Source organism: Camelus dromedarius, chromosome X, assembly GCF_036321535.1.
Source record: "Camelus dromedarius isolate mCamDro1 chromosome X, mCamDro1.pat, whole genome shotgun sequence".
Taxonomy (NCBI): domain Eukaryota; kingdom Metazoa; phylum Chordata; class Mammalia; order Artiodactyla; family Camelidae; genus Camelus; species Camelus dromedarius.
Window position 1 is genome coordinate 70038845 of NC_087472.1, and position 23116 is coordinate 70061960.

Here is a 23116-nt window from a genome sequence, read left to right on the forward strand (position 1 = left end):
GTACTAAGCATGTGGATAGACATTCGTTCATATAGCACAAAGGGAACGGTTTGCAGGTGAAAATTTTTCTCAGTTTTCTCAGTGGGTTTTCTAGTGCATGTTTGAAGTTCCTGCAGTTTTCAGTGTAAAATCGTGTTTGAGCTAGTACTTCCCCATATATATGTATGGAGAGTATTTAGCAACTTTATAGAACTTTGGATTCCCAACAAGCTAGGTGAAGTACGGCTTTCACACACACGTAACTTTCAGAACTGAGCATGTGGAGTGACGTTCGTTCATCTAGCACAAATGGAACTGGTTGCAGGAGAAACTATAACTCTGGTTTCTCAGTATGTTTCCTAGTGCCGGTTTGAAGTTCCTGCAGTTTTCACTGTAAAACCAAGATAGAGCTAGTACTTCCCATATATATGTATGGAGTGTACTTTGCAACTGTATAGAATCTTTGTCTTCCCAACAAGCTAGTTGAAGGACGGCTGTCACACACAATTATCTCCCAGAACTGAGCATGTGGAGAGACTTTCGTTCATCTATCACAAAGTGAACGGGTTGCAGGAGAAACTAATACTCTGGTTTCTCAGTCTGTTTCCTAGTGCGGGTTTGAAGTTCCTGCAGTTTTCACTGTAAAATTGAGTTGGAGCTAGTACTTCCCCATATGTATGTATGGAATGTAGTTTGCAACTCTATCAAAACTTTGTGTTCCCAACAAGAAAGGAAAAGGACGGCTTTCACACAAATTTATCTCTCAGAACTGGGCATGTGGAGAGAATTTCGTTCATCTAGCACAAATGGAACCTGTTGCAGGGGAAATTTTCTCTGGTATCTCAATCTGTTTCCAAGTGCCGGTTTGAAATTCCTGCAGTTTTCACTGTAAAACCGAGTTGGAGCTAGTACCTCCCCATATATATATATGAAGAGTAGTTTGTAACTGTATAGAATCTTTGTGATCCCAACAAGCTAGGTGAAGGACGGCTTTCACAGACACTTATCTCTCAGAAGTAAGCATGTGAAGAGACGTTCGTTCATATAGCACAAAGGGAAAGGTTTGCAGGAGAAATTTTTCTCAGTTTTCTCAGTGGGTTTCCTAGTGCCGGTTTGAAGTTCCTGCAGTTTTCAGTGTAAAATCGTGTTTGAGCTAGTACTTCCCCATATATATGTATGGAGTGTACATTGCAATTGTATAGAATCTTTGTGTTCCCAACAAGCTAAGTGAAGGTCGGCTTTAACGCACACTTATCTCTCTAGAACTGAGCATGTGGAGTGAAGTTCGTTCATCTAGCACAAATGCAACGGTTTGCAAGAGAAATTTTAACTCTGAATTCTCAGTCGGTTTCCAAGTGCCGGTTTGAAGTTCCTGCATTTTTCACTGTAAAACCGAGTTGGAGCTAGTACCCCCCCATATATATGAATGGAGTGTAGTTTGCAACTGTATAGACACTTTGTGTTCCCAAAAAGCTAGTTGAAGGACGGCTTTCACACACAACTATCTCTCAGAGCTGAGCATGTGAATAGACGTTCGTTCATGTAGCACAAACGGAACAGGTTGCAGGAAAAACTTTTTCTCTGGTTTCTCAGTCTGTTTCCAAATGCCGGTTTGAAATTCCTGCAGTTTTCACTGTAAAACCGATTTGGAGCTAGTACCTCCCCATAAATATTTATGGAGAGTAGTTTGCATCTGTATATAAACTTTGTGTTCCCAACAAGCTAGGTGAAGGACGGCTTTAACACACAATTATCTCTCAGAACTGAGCATGTGGAGAGACGTTCGTTCATCTAGCACAATGGGATCGTGTTGTAGGAGAAGCTTTTACTCAGGTTTCTCATTCTGTTTCCTTGTGCCTTTTTGAAGTCCTGCAGTTTTGTCTGTAAAACCGATTTGGAGCTAGTACCACCCCATATATATGTACGGAGTGTAGTTTGCAACTGTATATAAACTTTGTGTTCCCAACAAGCTAGTTGAACGACGGCTTTCACACACACTTATATCTCAGAAATGAGCATGTCGAGAGACGTTCTTTCATCTAGCCAAAAGGAACAGAGTGCAGGGGAAACTTTTACTCTGGTTTCTCAGTCTGTTTCCAAGTCCCGGTTTGAAGTTCCTGCAGTTTTCACTGTAAAACCGAGTTGGAGCTAGTACCTCCACATAAATTTGTATGGAGAGTAGTTTGCAACTGTATAGAAACTTTGTGTTCCAAACATGCTACGTGAAGGACGGCGTTCACACACACTTAACTCTCAGAAATGAGCATGTGGAGAGCCGTTCGTTTATCTAGCCCAAAGGGAACTGTTTGAAGTTGAAACTTTTACTGTGGATTCTCACTGTCTTTCCTAGTTCCGGTTTGATTTTCCTGCAGTTTTCACTGTAAAACCGAGTTGGAGCTAGTACCTCCCCGTATATATGTATGCAGAGTAGTTTGCAACTGTATAGAAAATTTGTGTTCAAAACAAGCTAGGTGAAGTTCGGCTTTCACACACACTTATCTCTCTAGAACTGAGCATGTGGAGTGAAGTTCTTTCATCTAGCACAAATGCAACTTTATGCAAGAGAAACTTTTACTCTGAATTCTCAGTCGGTTTCCAAGTGCCGGTTTGAAGTTCCTGCAGTTTTCACTGTAAAACCGTGTTGGAGCTAGTACCCCCCCATATATATTTATGGAGTGTAGTTTGCAACTGTATAGACACTTTGTGTTCCCAAAAAGCTAGTTTAAGGACGGCTTTCACACACAACTATGTCTCAGAACTGAGCATGTGAATAGACGTTCGTTCATCTAGCACAATAGGAACAGGTTGCAGGAAAAACTTTTTCTCTGGTTTCTCAGTCTATTTCCAAATGCCGGTTTGAAGTTCCTGCAGTTTACACTGTAAAACCGAGTTGGAGCTAGTATCACCCCATATATTTGTACGGAGTGTAGTTTGCAACTTTACATAAACTTTGTGTTCCCAACAAGCTAGTTGAACGATGGCTTTCACACACACTTATCTCTCATAAATGAGCATGTCGAGTGACGTTCGTTCATCTAGCACAAATTTAACTGGGTGCAGTTGAAAATTTTACAGTGGATTCTCAGTGTCTTTCCTAGTGCCGGTTTAATTTTCCTGCAGTTTTCACTGTAAAACCGAGTTTTAACTAGTACATCCACATATATATGTATGCAGAGTACTTTGCAAATGTATAGAATCTTTGTGTTCCCAACAAGCTAAATGAAGGACGGCGTTCAAACACACTTATATCTCAGACCTGAGCATGTGAAGAGCCGTTCGTTCATCTAGCACAAAGGGAAATGGTTGAATTTGAAACTTTTACTGTGGATTCTCAGTGTCTTTCCTAGTGCCGGTTTGATTTTCCTGCAGTATTCACTGTAAAACCGAGTTGGAGCTTGTACCTCCCCATATATATGTATGGAGTGTAGTTTGCAACTGTATATAAACTTTGTGTTCCCAACAAGCTAGTTGAACGACGGCTTTCACACACACTTATATCTCAGAAATGAGCATGTCGAGAGACATTCGTTCATCTAGCCAAAAGGAACAGGTTGCAGGGGAAACTTTTACTCTGGTTTCTCAGTCTGTTTCCAAGTCCCGGTTTGAAGTTCCTGCAGTTTTCACTGTAAAACCGAGTTGGAGCTAGTACCTCCCCATAAATATGTATGGAGAGTAGTTTGCAACTGTATAGAAACTTTGTGTTCCAAACAAGCTAGGTGAAGGACGGCGTTCACACACACTTAACACTCAGAAGTGAGCATGTGGAGAGCCGTTCGTTCATCTAGCCCAAAGGGAACTGTTTGAAGTTGAAAATTTTACTGGGGATTCTCACTGTCTTTCCTAGTTCCGGTTTGATTTTCCTGCAGTTTTCACTGTAAAACCGAGTTGGAGCTAGTACCTCCCCATATATATGTATGAAGAGTTGTTAGTAACTGTATAGAATCTTTGTGTTCCGAACACCTAGGTGAAGGACGGCTTTCACACACACTTATCTCTCAGTACTAAGCATGTGGAGAGACATTCGTTCATATAGCACAAAGGGAACGGTTTGCAGGTGAAAATTTTTCTCAGTTTTCTCAGTGGGTTTTCTAGTGCATGTTTGAAGTTCCTGCAGTTTTCAGTGTAAAATCGTGTTTGAGCTAGTACTTCCCCATATATATGTATGGAGAGTATTTAGCAACTTTATAGAAACTTTGGGTTCCCAACAAGCTAGGTGAAGTACGGCTTTCACACACACGTAACTTTCAGAACTGAGCATGTGGAGTGACGTTCGTTCATCTAGCACAAATGGAACGGGTTGCAGGAGAAACTATTACTCTGGTTTCTCAGTCTGTTTCCTAGTGCCGGTTTGAAGTTCCTGCAGTTTTCACTGTAAAACCAAGATAGAGCTAGTACCTCCCATATATATGTATGGAGTGTACTTTGCATCTGTATAGAATCTTTGTCTTCCCAACAAGCTAGTTGAAGGACGGCTGTCACACACAATTATCTCCCAGAACTGAGCATGTGGAGAGACTTTCGTTCATCTATCACAAAGTGAACGGGTTGCAGGAGAAACTAATACTCTGGATTCTCAGTCTGTTTCCTAGTGCGGGTTTGAAGTTCCTGCAGTTTTCACTGTAAAATTGAGTTGGAGCTAGTACTTCCCCATATGTATGTATGGAATGTAGTTTGCAACTCTATCAAAACTTTGTGTTCCCAACAAGAAAGGAAAAGGACGGCTTTCACACAAATTTATCTCTCAGAACTGGGCATGTGGAGAGAGTTTCGTTCATCTAGCACAAATGGAACCTGTTGCAGGGGAAATTTTCTCTGGTATCTCAATCTGCTTCCAAGTGCCGGTTTGAATTTCCTGCAGTTTTCACTGTAAAACCGAGTTGGAGCTAGTACCTCCCCATATATATGTATGAAGAGTAGTTTGTAACTGTATAGAATCTTTGTGATCCCAACAAGCTAGGTGAAGGACGGCTTTCACAGACACTTATCTCTCAGAAGTAAGCATGTGAAGAGACGTTCGTTCATATAGCACAAAGGGAAAGGTTTGCAGGAGAAACTTTTTCTCAGTTTTCTCAGTGGGTTTCCTAGTGCCGGTTTGAAGTTCCTGCAGTTTTCAGTGTAAAATCGTGTTTGAGCTAGTACTTCCCCATATATATGTATGGTGAGTAGTTTGCAAATTTATAGAAACTTTGTGTTCCCAACAAGCTAGGTGAAGGACGGCTTTCACACACACTTAACTTTCAGAACTAAGCATGTGGAGTGACGTTCGTTCATCTAGCACAAATGGAACTGGTTGCAGGAGAAACTATTACTCTGGTTTCTCAGTCTGTTTCCTAGTGCCGGTTTTAAGTTCCTGCAGTTTTCACTGTAAAACCGAGTTAGAGCTAGTACCTCCCATATATATGTATGGAGTGTACATTGCAACTGTATAGAATCTTTGTGTTCCCAACAAGCTAGGTGAAGGTCGGCTTTAACACAAACTTATCTCTCTAGAACTGAGCATGTGGAGTGAAGTTCGTTCATCTAGCACAAATGCAACGGTTTGCAAGAGAAATTTTAACTCTGAATTCTCAGTCGGTTTCCAAGTGCCGGTTTGAAGTTCCTGCAGTTTACACTGTAAAACCGAGTTGGAGCTAGTATCACCCCATATATTTGTACGGAGTGTAGTTTGCAACTGTATAGACACTTTGTGTTCCCAAAAAGCTAGTTTAAGGACGGCTTTCACACACAACTATGTCTCAGAATTGAGCATGTGAATAGACGTTCGTTCATCTAGCACAATAGGAACAGGTTGCAGGAAAAACTTTTTCTCTGGTTTCTCAGTCTATTTCCAAATGCCGGTTTGAAGTTCCTGCAGTTTACACTGTAAAACCGAGTTGGAGCTAGTATCACCCCATATATTTGTACGGAGTGTAGTTTGCAACTTTACATAAACTTTGTGTTCCCAACAAGCTAGTTGAACGATGGCTTTCACACACACTTATCTCTCATAAATGAGCATGTCGAGTGACGTTCGTTCATCTAGCACAAATTTAACTGGGTGCAGTTGAAAATTTTACAGTGGATTCTCAGTGTCTTTCCTAGTGCCGGTTTGATTTTCCTGCAGTTTTCACTGTAAAACCGAGTTTTAACTAGTACATCCACATATATATGTATGCAGAGTACTTTGCAAATGTATAGAATCTTTGTGTTCCCAACAAGCTAAATGAAGGACGGCGTTCAAACACACTTATATCTCAGACCTGAGCATCTGAAGAGCCGTTCGTTCATCTAGCACAAAGGGAAATGGTTGAATTTGAAACTTTTACTGTGGATTCTCAGTGTCTTTCCTAGTGCCGGTTTGATTTTCCTGCAGTTTTCACTGTAAAACCGAGTTGGAGCTTGTACCTCCCCATATATATGTATGGAGTGTAGTTTGCAACTGTATATAAACTTTGTGTTCCCAACAAGCTAGTTGAACGACGGCTTTCACACACACTTATATCTCAGAAATGAGCATGTCGAGAGACATTCGTTCATCTAGCCAAAAGGAACAGGTTGCAGGGGAAACTTTTACTCTGGTTTCTCAGTCTGTTTCCAAGTCCCGGTTTGAAGTTCCTGCAGTTTTCACTGTAAAACCGAGTTGGAGCTAGTACCTCCACATAAATTTGTATGGAGAGTAGTTTGCAACTGTATAGAAACTTTGTGTTCCAAACAAGCTAGGTGAAGGACGGCGTTCACACACACTTAACTCTCAGAAATGAGCATGTGGAGAGCCGTTCGTTTATCTAGCCCAAAGGGAACTGTTTGAAGTTGAAACTTTTACTGTGGATTCTCACTGTCTTTCCTAGTTCCGGTTTGATTTTCCTGCAGTTTTCACTGTAAAACCGAGTTGGAGCTAGTACCTCCCCGTATATATGTATGCAGAGTACTTTGCAACTGTATAGAAAATTTGTGTTCAAAACAAGCTAGGTGAAGTTCGGCTTTCAAACACACTTATCTCTCTAGAACTGAGCATGTGGAGTGAAGTTCTTTCATCTAGCACAAATGCAACTTTATGCAAGAGAAACTTTTACTCTGAATTCTCAGTCGGTTTCCAAGTGCCGGTTTGAAGTTCCTGCAGTTTTCACTGTAAAACCGTGTTGGAGCTAGTACCCCCCCATATATATTTATGGAGTGTAGTTTGCAACTGTATAGACACTTTGTGTTCCCAAAAAGCTAGTTGAAGTACGGCTTTCACACACAAATAAGTCTCAGAACTGAGCATGTGAATAGACGTTCGTTCATCTAGCACAATAGGAACAGGTTGCAGGAAAAACTTTTTCTCTGGTTTCTCAGTCTATTTCCAAATGCCGGTTTGAAGTTCCTGCAGTTTACACTGTAAAACCGAGTTGGAGCTAGTACCACCCCATATATATGTACGGAGTGTAGTTTGCAACTTTACATAAACTTTGTGTTCCCAACAAGCTAGTTGAACGATGGCTTTCACACACACTTATCTCTCATAAATGAGCATGTCGAGTGACGTTCGTTCATCTAGCACAAATTTAACTGGGTGCAGTTGAAAATTTTACAGTGGATTCTCAGTGTCTTTCCTAGTGCCGGTTTGATTTTCCTGCAGTTTTCACTGTAAAACCGAGTTTTAACTAGTACATCCACATATATATGTATGCAGAGTACTTTGCAAATGTATAGAATCTTTGTGTTCCCAACAAGCTAAATGAAGGACGGCGTTCAAACACACTTATATCTCAGACCTGAGCATCTGAAGAGCCGTTCGTTCATCTAGCACAAAGGGAAATGGTTGAATTTGAAACTTTTACTGTGGATTCTCAGTGTCTTTCCTAGTGCCGGTTTGATTTTCCTGCAGTATTCACTGTAAAACCGAGTTGGAGCTTGTACCTCCCCATATATATGTATGGAGTGTAGTTTGCAACTGTATATAAACTTTGTGTTCCCAACAAGCTAGTTGAACGACGGCTTTCACACACACTTATATCTCAGAAATGAGCATGTCGAGAGACATTCGTTCATCTAGCCAAAAGGAACAGGTTGCAGGGGAAACTTTTACTCTGGTTTCTCAGTCTGTTTCCAAGTCCCGGTTTGAAGTTCCTGCAGTTTTCACTGTAAAACCGAGTTGGAGCTAGTACCTCCCCATAAATATTTATGGAGAGTAGTTTGCATCTGTATATAAACTTTGTGTTCCCAACAAGCTAGGTGAAGGACGGCTTTAACACACAATTATCTCTCAGAACTGAGCATGTGGAGAGACGTTCGTTCATCTAGCACATTGGGATCGTGTTGTAGGAGAAGCTTTTACTCAGGTTTCTCATTCTGTTTCCTTGTGCCTTTTTGAAGTCCTGCAGTTTTGTCTGTAAAACCGATTTGGAGCTAGTACCACCCCTTATATATGTACGGAGTGTAGTTTGCAACTGTATATAAACTTTGTGTTCCCAACAAGCTAGTTGAACGACGGCTTTCACACACACTTATATCTCAGAAATGAGCATGTCGAGAGACGTTCTTTCATCTAGCCAAAAGGAACAGAGTGCAGGGGAAACTTTTACTCTGGTTTCTCAGTCTGTTTCCAAGTCCCGGTTTGAAGTTCCTGCAGTTTTCACTGTAAAACCGAGTTGGAGCTAGTACCTCCACATAAATTTGTATGGAGAGTAGTTTGCAACTGTATAGAAACTTTGTGTTCCAAACAAGCTAGGTGAAGGACGGCGTTCACACACACTTAACTCTCAGAAATGAGCATGTGGAGAGCCGTTCGTTTATCTAGCCCAAAGGGAACTGTTTGAAGTTGAAACTTTTACTGTGGATTCTCACTGTCTTTCCTAGTTCCGGTTTGATTTTCCTGCAGTTTTCACTGTAAAACCGAGTTGGAGCTAGTACCTCCCCGTATATATGTATGCAGAGTACTTTGCAACTGTATAGAAAATTTGTGTTCAAAACAAGCTAGGTGAAGTTCGGCTTTCAAACACACTTATCTCTCTAGAACTGAGCATGTGGAGTGAAGTTCTTTCATCTAGCACAAATGCAACTTTATGCAAGAGAAACTTTTACTCTGAATTCTCAGTCGGTTTCCAAGTGCCGGTTTGAAGTTCCTGCAGTTTTCACTGTAAAACCGTGTTGGAGCTAGTACCCCCCCATATATATTTATGGAGTGTAGTTTGCAACTGTATAGACACTTTGTGTTCCCAAAAAGCTAGTTGAAGTACGGCTTTCACACACAAATAAGTCTCAGAACTGAGCATGTGAATAGACGTTCGTTCATCTAGCACAATAGGAACAGGTTGCAGGAAAAACTTTTTCTCTGGTTTCTCAGTCTATTTCCAAATGCCGGTTTGAAGTTCCTGCAGTTTACACTGTAAAACCGAGTTGGAGCTAGTACCACCCCATATATATGTACGGAGTGTAGTTTGCAACTTTACATAAACTTTGTGTTCCCAACAAGCTAGTTGAACGATGGCTTTCACACACACTTATCTCTCATAAATGAGCATGTCGAGTGACGTTCGTTCATCTAGCACAAATTTAACTGGGTGCAGTTGAAAATTTTACAGTGGATTCTCAGTGTCTTTCCTAGTGCCGGTTTGATTTTCCTGCAGTTTTCACTGTAAAACCGAGTTTTAACTAGTACATCCACATATATATGTATGCAGAGTACTTTGCAAATGTATAGAATCTTTGTGTTCCCAACAAGCTAAATGAAGGACGGCGTTCAAACACACTTATATCTCAGACCTGAGCATCTGAAGAGCCGTTCGTTCATCTAGCAAAAAGGGAAATGGTTGAATTTGAAACTTTTACTGTGGATTCTCAGTGTCTTTCCTAGTGCCGGTTTGATTTTCCTGCAGTATTCACTGTAAAACCGAGTTGGAGCTTGTACCTCCCCATATATATGTATGGAGTGTAGTTTGCAACTGTATATAAACTTTGTGTTCCCAACAAGCTAGTTGAACGACGGCTTTCACACACACTTATATCTCAGAAATGAGCATGTCGAGAGACGTTCGTTCATCTAGCCAAAAGGAACAGGTTGCAGGGGAAACTTTTACTCTGGTTTCTCAGTCTGTTTCCAAGTCCCGGTTTGAAGTTCCTGCAGTTTTCACTGTAAAACCGAGTTGGAGCTAGTACCTCCCCATAAATATGTATGGAGAGTAGTTTGCAACTGTATAGAAACTTTGTGTTCCAAACAAGCTAGGTGAAGGACGGCGTTCACACACACTTAACACTCAGAAGTGAGCATGTGGAGAGCCGTTCGTTCATCTAGCCCAAAGGGAACTGTTTGAAGTTGAAACTTTTACTGGGGATTCTCACTGTCTTTCCTAGTTCCGGTTTGATTTTCCTGCAGTTTTCACTGTAAAACCGAGTTGGAGATAGTACCTCCCCATATATATGTATGAAGAGTAGTTAGTAACTGTATAGAATCTTTGTGTTCCGAACACCTAGGTGAAGGACGGCTTTCACACACACTTATCTCTCAGTACTAAGCATGTGGATAGACATTCGTTCATATAGCACAAAGGGAACGGTTTGCAGGTGAAAATTTTTCTCAGTTTTCTCAGTGGGTTTTCTAGTGCATGTTTGAAGTTCCTGCAGTTTTCAGTGTAAAATCGTGTTTGAGCTAGTACTTCCCCATATATATGTATGGAGAGTATTTAGCAACTTTATAGAACTTTGGATTCCCAACAAGCTAGGTGAAGTACGGCTTTCACACACACGTAACTTTCAGAACTGAGCATGTGGAGTGACGTTCGTTCATCTAGCACAAATGGAACTGGTTGCAGGAGAAACTATAACTCTGGTTTCTCAGTATGTTTCCTAGTGCCGGTTTGAAGTTCCTGCAGTTTTCACTGTAAAACCAAGATAGAGCTAGTACTTCCCATATATATGTATGGAGTGTACTTTGCAACTGTATAGAATCTTTGTCTTCCCAACAAGCTAGTTGAAGGACGGCTGTCACACACAATTATCTCCCAGAACTGAGCATGTGGAGAGACTTTCGTTCATCTATCACAAAGTGAACGGGTTGCAGGAGAAACTAATACTCTGGTTTCTCAGTCTGTTTCCTAGTGCGGGTTTGAAGTTCCTGCAGTTTTCACTGTAAAATTGAGTTGGAGCTAGTACTTCCCCATATGTATGTATGGAATGTAGTTTGCAACTCTATCAAAACTTTGTGTTCCCAACAAGAAAGGAAAAGGACGGCTTTCACACAAATTTATCTCTCAGAACTGGGCATGTGGAGAGAATTTCGTTCATCTAGCACAAATGGAACCTGTTGCAGGGGAAATTTTCTCTGGTATCTCAATCTGTTTCCAAGTGCCGGTTTGAAATTCCTGCAGTTTTCACTGTAAAACCGAGTTGGAGCTAGTACCTCCCCATATATATATATGAAGAGTAGTTTGTAACTGTATAGAATCTTTGTGATCCCAACAAGCTAGGTGAAGGACGGCTTTCACAGACACTTATCTCTCAGAAGTAAGCATGTGAAGAGACGTTCGTTCATATAGCACAAAGGGAAAGGTTTGCAGGAGAAATTTTTCTCAGTTTTCTCAGTGGGTTTCCTAGTGCCGGTTTGAAGTTCCTGCAGTTTTCAGTGTAAAATCGTGTTTGAGCTAGTACTTCCCCATATATATGTATGGAGTGTACATTGCAATTGTATAGAATCTTTGTGTTCCCAACAAGCTAAGTGAAGGTCGGCTTTAACGCACACTTATCTCTCTAGAACTGAGCATGTGGAGTGAAGTTCGTTCATCTAGCACAAATGCAACGGTTTGCAAGAGAAATTTTAACTCTGAATTCTCAGTCGGTTTCCAAGTGCCGGTTTGAAGTTCCTGCATTTTTCACTGTAAAACCGAGTTGGAGCTAGTACCCCCCCATATATATGAATGGAGTGTAGTTTGCAACTGTATAGACACTTTGTGTTCCCAAAAAGCTAGTTGAAGGACGGCTTTCACACACAACTATCTCTCAGAGCTGAGCATGTGAATAGACGTTCGTTCATGTAGCACAAACGGAACAGGTTGCAGGAAAAACTTTTTCTCTGGTTTCTCAGTCTGTTTCCAAATGCCGGTTTGAAATTCCTGCAGTTTTCACTGTAAAACCGATTTGGAGCTAGTACCTCCCCATAAATATTTATGGAGAGTAGTTTGCATCTGTATATAAACTTTGTGTTCCCAACAAGCTAGGTGAAGGACGGCTTTAACACACAATTATCTCTCAGAACTGAGCATGTGGAGAGACGTTCGTTCATCTAGCACAATGGGATCGTGTTGTAGGAGAAGCTTTTACTCAGGTTTCTCATTCTGTTTCCTTGTGCCTTTTTGAAGTCCTGCAGTTTTGTCTGTAAAACCGATTTGGAGCTAGTACCACCCCATATATATGTACGGAGTGTAGTTTGCAACTGTATATAAACTTTGTGTTCCCAACAAGCTAGTTGAACGACGGCTTTCACACACACTTATATCTCAGAAATGAGCATGTCGAGAGACGTTCTTTCATCTAGCCAAAAGGAACAGAGTGCAGGGGAAACTTTTACTCTGGTTTCTCAGTCTGTTTCCAAGTCCCGGTTTGAAGTTCCTGCAGTTTTCACTGTAAAACCGAGTTGGAGCTAGTACCTCCACATAAATTTGTATGGAGAGTAGTTTGCAACTGTATAGAAACTTTGTGTTCCAAACATGCTACGTGAAGGACGGCGTTCACACACACTTAACTCTCAGAAATGAGCATGTGGAGAGCCGTTCGTTTATCTAGCCCAAAGGGAACTGTTTGAAGTTGAAACTTTTACTGTGGATTCTCACTGTCTTTCCTAGTTCCGGTTTGATTTTCCTGCAGTTTTCACTGTAAAACCGAGTTGGAGCTAGTACCTCCCCGTATATATGTATGCAGAGTAGTTTGCAACTGTATAGAAAATTTGTGTTCAAAACAAGCTAGGTGAAGTTCGGCTTTCACACACACTTATCTCTCTAGAACTGAGCATGTGGAGTGAAGTTCTTTCATCTAGCACAAATGCAACTTTATGCAAGAGAAACTTTTACTCTGAATTCTCAGTCGGTTTCCAAGTGCCGGTTTGAAGTTCCTGCAGTTTTCACTGTAAAACCGTGTTGGAGCTAGTACCCCCCCATATATATTTATGGAGTGTAGTTTGCAACTGTATAGACACTTTGTGTTCCCAAAAAGCTAGTTTAAGGACGGCTTTCACACACAACTATGTCTCAGAACTGAGCATGTGAATAGACGTTCGTTCATCTAGCACAATAGGAACAGGTTGCAGGAAAAACTTTTTCTCTGGTTTCTCAGTCTATTTCCAAATGCCGGTTTGAAGTTCCTGCAGTTTACACTGTAAAACCGAGTTGGAGCTAGTATCACCCCATATATTTGTACGGAGTGTAGTTTGCAACTTTACATAAACTTTGTGTTCCCAACAAGCTAGTTGAACGATGGCTTTCACACACACTTATCTCTCATAAATGAGCATGTCGAGTGACGTTCGTTCATCTAGCACAAATTTAACTGGGTGCAGTTGAAAATTTTACAGTGGATTCTCAGTGTCTTTCCTAGTGCCGGTTTAATTTTCCTGCAGTTTTCACTGTAAAACCGAGTTTTAACTAGTACATCCACATATATATGTATGCAGAGTACTTTGCAAATGTATAGAATCTTTGTGTTCCCAACAAGCTAAATGAAGGACGGCGTTCAAACACACTTATATCTCAGACCTGAGCATGTGAAGAGCCGTTCGTTCATCTAGCACAAAGGGAAATGGTTGAATTTGAAACTTTTACTGTGGATTCTCAGTGTCTTTCCTAGTGCCGGTTTGATTTTCCTGCAGTATTCACTGTAAAACCGAGTTGGAGCTTGTACCTCCCCATATATATGTATGGAGTGTAGTTTGCAACTGTATATAAACTTTGTGTTCCCAACAAGCTAGTTGAACGACGGCTTTCACACACACTTATATCTCAGAAATGAGCATGTCGAGAGACATTCGTTCATCTAGCCAAAAGGAACAGGTTGCAGGGGAAACTTTTACTCTGGTTTCTCAGTCTGTTTCCAAGTCCCGGTTTGAAGTTCCTGCAGTTTTCACTGTAAAACCGAGTTGGAGCTAGTACCTCCCCATAAATATGTATGGAGAGTAGTTTGCAACTGTATAGAAACTTTGTGTTCCAAACAAGCTAGGTGAAGGACGGCGTTCACACACACTTAACACTCAGAAGTGAGCATGTGGAGAGCCGTTCGTTCATCTAGCCCAAAGGGAACTGTTTGAAGTTGAAAATTTTACTGGGGATTCTCACTGTCTTTCCTAGTTCCGGTTTGATTTTCCTGCAGTTTTCACTGTAAAACCGAGTTGGAGCTAGTACCTCCCCATATATATGTATGAAGAGTTGTTAGTAACTGTATAGAATCTTTGTGTTCCGAACACCTAGGTGAAGGACGGCTTTCACACACACTTATCTCTCAGTACTAAGCATGTGGAGAGACATTCGTTCATATAGCACAAAGGGAACGGTTTGCAGGTGAAAATTTTTCTCAGTTTTCTCAGTGGGTTTTCTAGTGCATGTTTGAAGTTCCTGCAGTTTTCAGTGTAAAATCGTGTTTGAGCTAGTACTTCCCCATATATATGTATGGAGAGTATTTAGCAACTTTATAGAAACTTTGGGTTCCCAACAAGCTAGGTGAAGTACGGCTTTCACACACACGTAACTTTCAGAACTGAGCATGTGGAGTGACGTTCGTTCATCTAGCACAAATGGAACGGGTTGCAGGAGAAACTATTACTCTGGTTTCTCAGTCTGTTTCCTAGTGCCGGTTTGAAGTTCCTGCAGTTTTCACTGTAAAACCAAGATAGAGCTAGTACCTCCCATATATATGTATGGAGTGTACTTTGCATCTGTATAGAATCTTTGTCTTCCCAACAAGCTAGTTGAAGGACGGCTGTCACACACAATTATCTCCCAGAACTGAGCATGTGGAGAGACTTTCGTTCATCTATCACAAAGTGAACGGGTTGCAGGAGAAACTAATACTCTGGATTCTCAGTCTGTTTCCTAGTGCGGGTTTGAAGTTCCTGCAGTTTTCACTGTAAAATTGAGTTGGAGCTAGTACTTCCCCATATGTATGTATGGAATGTAGTTTGCAACTCTATCAAAACTTTGTGTTCCCAACAAGAAAGGAAAAGGACGGCTTTCACACAAATTTATCTCTCAGAACTGGGCATGTGGAGAGAGTTTCGTTCATCTAGCACAAATGGAACCTGTTGCAGGGGAAATTTTCTCTGGTATCTCAATCTGCTTCCAAGTGCCGGTTTGAATTTCCTGCAGTTTTCACTGTAAAACCGAGTTGGAGCTAGTACCTCCCCATATATATGTATGAAGAGTAGTTTGTAACTGTATAGAATCTTTGTGATCCCAACAAGCTAGGTGAAGGACGGCTTTCACAGACACTTATCTCTCAGAAGTAAGCATGTGAAGAGACGTTCGTTCATATAGCACAAAGGGAAAGGTTTGCAGGAGAAACTTTTTCTCAGTTTTCTCAGTGGGTTTCCTAGTGCCGGTTTGAAGTTCCTGCAGTTTTCAGTGTAAAATCGTGTTTGAGCTAGTACTTCCCCATATATATGTATGGTGAGTAGTTTGCAAATTTATAGAAACTTTGTGTTCCCAACAAGCTAGGTGAAGGACGGCTTTCACACACACTTAACTTTCAGAACTAAGCATGTGGAGTGACGTTCGTTCATCTAGCACAAATGGAACTGGTTGCAGGAGAAACTATTACTCTGGTTTCTCAGTCTGTTTCCTAGTGCCGGTTTTAAGTTCCTGCAGTTTTCACTGTAAAACCGAGTTAGAGCTAGTACCTCCCATATATATGTATGGAGTGTACATTGCAACTGTATAGAATCTTTGTGTTCCCAACAAGCTAGGTGAAGGTCGGCTTTAACACAAACTTATCTCTCTAGAACTGAGCATGTGGAGTGAAGTTCGTTCATCTAGCACAAATGCAACGGTTTGCAAGAGAAATTTTAACTCTGAATTCTCAGTCGGTTTCCAAGTGCCGGTTTGAAGTTCCTGCAGTTTACACTGTAAAACCGAGTTGGAGCTAGTATCACCCCATATATTTGTACGGAGTGTAGTTTGCAACTGTATAGACACTTTGTGTTCCCAAAAAGCTAGTTTAAGGACGGCTTTCACACACAACTATGTCTCAGAACTGAGCATGTGAATAGACGTTCGTTCATCTAGCACAATAGGAACAGGTTGCAGGAAAAACTTTTTCTCTGGTTTCTCAGTCTATTTCCAAATGCCGGTTTGAAGTTCCTGCAGTTTACACTGTAAAACCGAGTTGGAGCTAGTATCACCCCATATATTTGTACGGAGTGTAGTTTGCAACTTTACATAAACTTTGTGTTCCCAACAAGCTAGTTGAACGATGGCTTTCACACACACTTATCTCTCATAAATGAGCATGTCGAGTGACGTTCGTTCATCTAGCACAAATTTAACTGGGTGCAGTTGAAAATTTTACAGTGGATTCTCAGTGTCTTTCCTAGTGCCGGTTTGATTTTCCTGCAGTTTTCACTGTAAAACCGAGTTTTAACTAGTACATCCACATATATATGTATGCAGAGTACTTTGCAAATGTATAGAATCTTTGTGTTCCCAACAAGCTAAATGAAGGACGGCGTTCAAACACACTTATATCTCAGACCTGAGCATCTGAAGAGCCGTTCGTTCATCTAGCACAAAGGGAAATGGTTGAATTTGAAACTTTTACTGTGGATTCTCAGTGTCTTTCCTAGTGCCGGTTTGATTTTCCTGCAGTTTTCACTGTAAAACCGAGTTGGAGCTTGTACCTCCCCATATATATGTATGGAGTGTAGTTTGCAACTGTATATAAACTTTGTGTTCCCAACAAGCTAGTTGAACGACGGCTTTCACACACACTTATATCTCAGAAATGAGCATGTCGAGAGACATTCGTTCATCTAGCCAAAAGGAACAGGTTGCAGGGGAAACTTTTACTCTGGTTTCTCAGTCTGTTTCCAAGTCCCGGTTTGAAGTTCCTGCAGTTTTCACTGTAAAACCGAGTTGGAGCTAGTACCTCCCCATAAATATTTATGGAGAGTAGTTTGCATCTGTATATAAACTTTGTGTTCCCAACAAGCTAGGTGAAGGACGGCTTTAACACACAATTATCTCTCAGAACTGAGCATGTGGAGAGACGTTCGTTCATCTAGCACAATGGGATCGTGTTGTAGGAGAAGCTTTTACTCAGGTTTCTCATTCTGTTTCCTTGTGCCTTTTTGAAGTCCTGCAGTTTTGTCTGTAAAACCGATTTGGAGCTAGTACCACCCCTTATATATGTACGGAGTGTAGTTTGCAACTGTATATAAACTTTGTGTTCCCAACAAGCTAGTTGAACGACGGCTTTCACACACACTTATATCTCAGAAATGAGCATGTCGAGAGACGTTCTTTCATCTAGCCAAAAGGAACAGAGTGCAGGGGAAACTTTTACTCTGGTTTCTCAGTCTGTTTCCAAGTCCCGGTTTGAAGTTCCTGCAGTTTTCACTGTAAAACCGAGTTGGAGCTAGTACCTCCACATAAATTTGTATGGAGAGTAGTTTGCAACTGTATAGAAACTTTGTGTTCCAAACAAGCTAGGTGAAGGACGGCGTTCACACACACTTAACTCTCAGAAATGAGCATGTGGAGAGCCGTTCGTTTATCTAGCCCAAAGGGAACTGTTTGAAGTTGAAACTTTTACTGTGGATTCTCACTGTCTTTCCTAGTTCCGGTTTGATTTTCCTGCAGTTTTCACTGTAAAACCGAGTTGGAGCTAGTACCTCCCCGTATATATGTATGCAGAGTACTTTGCAACTGTATAGAAAATTTGTGTTCAAAACAAGCTAGGTGAAGTTCGGCTTTCAAACACACTTATCTCTCTAGAACTGAGCATGTGGAGTGAAGTTCTTTCATCTAGCACAAATGCAACTTTATGCAAGAGAAACTTTTACTCTGAATTCTCAGTCGGTTTCCAAGTGCCGGTTTGAAGTTCCTGCAGTTTTCACTGTAAAACCGTGTTGGAGCTAGTACCCCCCCATATATATTTATGGAGTGTAGTTTGCAACTGTATAGACACTTTGTGTTCCCAAAAAGCTAGTTGAAGTACGGCTTTCACACACAAATAAGTCTCAGAACTGAGCATGTGAATAGACGTTCGTTCATCTAGCACAATAGGAACAGGTTGCAGGAAAAACTTTTTCTCTGGTTTCTCAGTCTATTTCCAAATGCCGGTTTGAAGTTCCTGCAGTTTACACTGTAAAACCGAGTTGGAGCTAGTACCACCCCATATATATGTACGGAGTGTAGTTTGCAACTTTACATAAACTTTGTGTTCCCAACAAGCTAGTTGAACGATGGCTTTCACACACACTTATCTCTCATAAATGAGCATGTCGAGTGACGTTCGTTCATCTAGCACAAATTTAACTGGGTGCAGTTGAAAATTTTACAGTGGATTCTCAGTGTCTTTCCTAGTGCCGGTTTGATTTTCCTGCAGTTTTCACTGTAAAACCGAGTTTTAACTAGTACATCCACATATATATGTATGCAGAGTACTTTGCAAATGTATAGAATCTTTGTGTTCCCAACAAGCTAAATGAAGGACGGCGTTCAAACACACTTATATCTCAGACCTGAGCATCTGAAGAGCCGTTCGTTCATCTAGCACAAAGGGAAATGGTTGAATTTGAAACTTTTACTGTGGATTCTCAGTGTCTTTCCTAGTGCCGGTTTGATTTTCCTGCAGTATTCACTGTAAAACCGAGTTGGAGCTTGTACCTCCCCATATATATGTATGGAGTGTAGTTTGCAACTGTATATAAACTTTGTGTTCCCAACAAGCTAGTTGAACGACGGCTTTCACACACACTTATATCTCAGAAATGAGCATGTCGAGAGACATTCGTTCATCTAGCCAAAAGGAACAGGTTGCAGGGGAAACTTTTACTCTGGTTTCTCAGTCTGTTTCCAAGTCCCGGTTTGAAGTTCCTGCAGTTTTCACTGTAAAACCGAGTTGGAGCTAGTACCTCCCCATAAATATTTATGGAGAGTAGTTTGCATCTGTATATAAACTTTGTGTTCCCAACAAGCTAGGTGAAGGACGGCTTTAACACACAATTATCTCTCAGAACTGAGCATGTGGAGAGACGTTCGTTCATCTAGCACATTGGGATCGTGTTGTAGGAGAAGCTTTTACTCAGGTTTCTCATTCTGTTTCCTTGTGCCTTTTTGAAGTCCTGCAGTTTTGTCTGTAAAACCGATTTGGAGCTAGTACCACCCCTTATATATGTACGGAGTGTAGTTTGCAACTGTATATAAACTTTGTGTTCCCAACAAGCTAGTTGAACGACGGCTTTCACACACACTTATATCTCAGAAATGAGCATGTCGAGAGACGTTCTTTCATCTAGCCAAAAGGAACAGAGTGCAGGGGAAACTTTTACTCTGGTTTCTCAGTCTGTTTCCAAGTCCCGGTTTGAAGTTCCTGCAGTTTTCACTGTAAAACCGAGTTGGAGCTAGTACCTCCACATAAATTTGTATGGAGAGTAGTTTGCAACTGTATAGAAACTTTGTGTTCCAAACAAGCTAGGTGAAGGACGGCGTTCACACACACTTAACTCTCAGAAATGAGCATGTGGAGAGCCGTTCGTTTATCTAGCCCAAAGGGAACTGTTTGAAGTTGAAACTTTTACTGTGGATTCTCACTGTCTTTCCTAGTTCCGGTTTGATTTTCCTGCAGTTTTCACTGTAAAACCGAGTTGGAGCTAGTACCTCCCCGTATATATGTATGCAGAGTACTTTGCAACTGTATAGAAAATTTGTGTTCAAAACAAGCTAGGTGAAGTTCGGCTTTCAAACACACTTATCTCTCTAGAACTGAGCATGTGGAGTGAAGTTCTTTCATCTAGCACAAATGCAACTTTATGCAAGAGAAACTTTTACTCTGAATTCTCAGTCGGTTTCCAAGTGCCGGTTTGAAGTTCCTGCAGTTTTCACTGTAAAACCGTGTTGGAGCTAGTACCCCCCCATATATATTTATGGAGTGTAGTTTGCAACTGTATAGACACTTTGTGTTCCCAAAAAGCTAGTTGAAGTACGGCTTTCACACACAAATAAGTCTCAGAACTGAGCATGTGAATAGACGTTCGTTCATCTAGCACAATAGGAACAGGTTGCAGGAAAAACTTTTTCTCTGGTTTCTCAGTCTATTTCCAAATGCCGGTTTGAAGTTCCTGCAGTTTACACTGTAAAACCGAGTTGGAGCTAGTACCACCCCATATATATGTACGGAGTGTAGTTTGCAACTTTACATAAACTTTGTGTTCCCAACAAGCTAGTTGAACGATGGCTTTCACACACACTTATCTCTCATAAATGAGCATGTCGAGTGACGTTCGTTCATCTAGCACAAATTTAACTGGGTGCAGTTGAAAATTTTACAGTGGATTCTCAGTGTCTTTCCTAGTGCCGGTTTGATTTTCCTGCAGTTTTCACTGTAAAACCGAGTTTTAACTAGTACATCCACATATATATGTATGCAGAGTACTTTGCAAATGTATAGAATCTTTGTGTTCCCAACAAGCTAAATGAAGGACGGCGTTCAAACACACTTATATCTCAGACCTGAGCATCTGAAGAGCCGTTCGTTCATCTAGCAAAAAGGGAAATGGTTGAATTTGAAACTTTTACTGTGGATTCTCAGTGTCTTTCCTAGTGCCGGTTTGATTTTCCTGCAGTATTCACTGTAAAACCGAGTTGGAGCTTGTACCTCCCCATATATATGTATGGAGTGTAGTTTGCAACTGTATATAAACTTTGTGTTCCCAACAAGCTAGTTGAACGACGGCTTTCACACACACTTATATCTCAGAAATGAGCATGTCGAGAGACGTTCGTTCATCTAGCCAAAAGGAACAGGTTGCAGGGGAAACTTTTACTCTGGTTTCTCAGTCTGTTTCCAAGTCCCGGTTTGAAGTTCCTGCAGTTTTCACTGTAAAACCGAGTTGGAGCTAGTACCTCCCCATAAATATGTATGGAGAGTAGTTTGCAACTGTATAGAAACTTTGTGTTCCAAACAAGCTAGGTGAAGGACGGCGTTCACACACACTTAACACTCAGAAGTGAGCATGTGGAGAGCCGTTCGTTCATCTAGCCCAAAGGGAACTGTTTGAAGTTGAAACTTTTACTGGGGATTCTCACTGTCTTTCCTAGTTCCGGTTTGATTTTCCTGCAGTTTTCACTGTAAAACCGAGTTGGAGATAGTACCTCCCCATATATATGTATGAAGAGTAGTTAGTAACTGTATAGAATCTTTGTGTTCCGAACACCTAGGTGAAGGACGGCTTTCACACACACTTATCTCTCAGTACTAAGCATGTGGATAGACATTCGTTCATATAGCACAAAGGGAACGGTTTGCAGGTGAAAATTTTTCTCAGTTTTCTCAGTGGGTATTCTAGTGCATGTTTGAAGTTCCTGCAGTTTTCAGTGTAAAATCGTGTTTGAGCTAGTACTTCCCCATATATATGTATGGAGAGTATTTAGCAACTTTATAGAACTTTGGATTCCCAACAAGCTAGGTGAAGTACGGCTTTCACACACACGTAACTTTCAGAACTGAGCATGTGGAGTGACGTTCGTTCATCTAGCACAAATGGAACTGGTTGCAGGAGAAACTATAACTCTGGTTTCTCAGTATGTTTCCTAGTGCCGGTTTGAAGTTCCTGCAGTTTTCACTGTAAAACCAAGATAGAGCTAGTACTTCCCATATATATGTATGGAGTGTACTTTGCAACTGTATAGAATCTTTGTCTTCCCAACAAGCTAGTTGAAGGACGGCTGTCACACACAATTATCTCCCAGAACTGAGCATGTGGAGAGACTTTCGTTCATCTATCACAAAGTGAACGGGTTGCAGGAGAAACTAATACTCTGGTTTCTCAGTCTGTTTCCTAGTGCGGGTTTGAAGTTCCTGCAGTTTTCACTGTAAAATTGAGTTGGAGCTAGTACTTCCCCATATGTATGTATGGAATGTAGTTTGCAACTCTATCAAAACTTTGTGTTCCCAACAAGAAAGGAAAAGGACGGCTTTCACACAAATTTATCTCTCAGAACTGGGCATGTGGAGAGAATTTCGTTCATCTAGCACAAATGGAACCTGTTGCAGGGGAAATTTTCTCTGGTATCTCAATCTGTTTCCAAGTGCCGGTTTGAAATTCCTGCAGTTTTCACTGTAAAACCGAGTTGGAGCTAGTACCTCCCCATATATATATATGAAGAGTAGTTTGTAACTGTATAGAATCTTTGTGATCCCAACAAGCTAGGTGAAGGACGGCTTTCACAGACACTTATCTCTCAGAAGTAAGCATGTGAAGAGACGTTCGTTCATATAGCACAAAGGGAAAGGTTTGCAGGAGAAATTTTTCTCAGTTTTCTCAGTGGGTTTCCTAGTGCCGGTTTGAAGTTCCTGCAGTTTTCAGTGTAAAATCGTGTTTGAGCTAGTACTTCCCCATATATATGTATGGAGTGTACATTGCAATTGTATAGAATCTTTGTGTTCCCAACAAGCTAAGTGAAGGTCGGCTTTAACGCACACTTATCTCTCTAGAACTGAGCATGTGGAGTGAAGTTCGTTCATCTAGCACAAATGCAACGGTTTGCAAGAGAAATTTTAACTCTGAATTCTCAGTCGGTTTCCAAGTGCCGGTTTGAAGTTCCTGCATTTTTCACTGTAAAACAGAGTTGGAGCTAGTACCCCCCCATATATATGAATGGAGTGTAGTTTGCAACTGTATAGACACTTTGTGTTCCCAAAAAGCTAGTTGAAGGACGGCTTTCACACACAACTATCTCTCAGAGCTGAGCATGTGAATAGACGTTCGTTCATGTAGCACAAACGGAACAGGTTGCAGGAAAAACTTTTTCTCTGGTTTCTCAGTCTGTTTCCAAATGCCGGTTTGAAATTCCTGCAGTTTTCACTGTAAAACCGATTTGGAGCTAGTACCTCCCCATAAATATTTATGGAGAGTAGTTTGCATCTGTATATAAACTTTGTGTTCCCAACAAGCTAGGTGAAGGACGGCTTTAACACACAATTA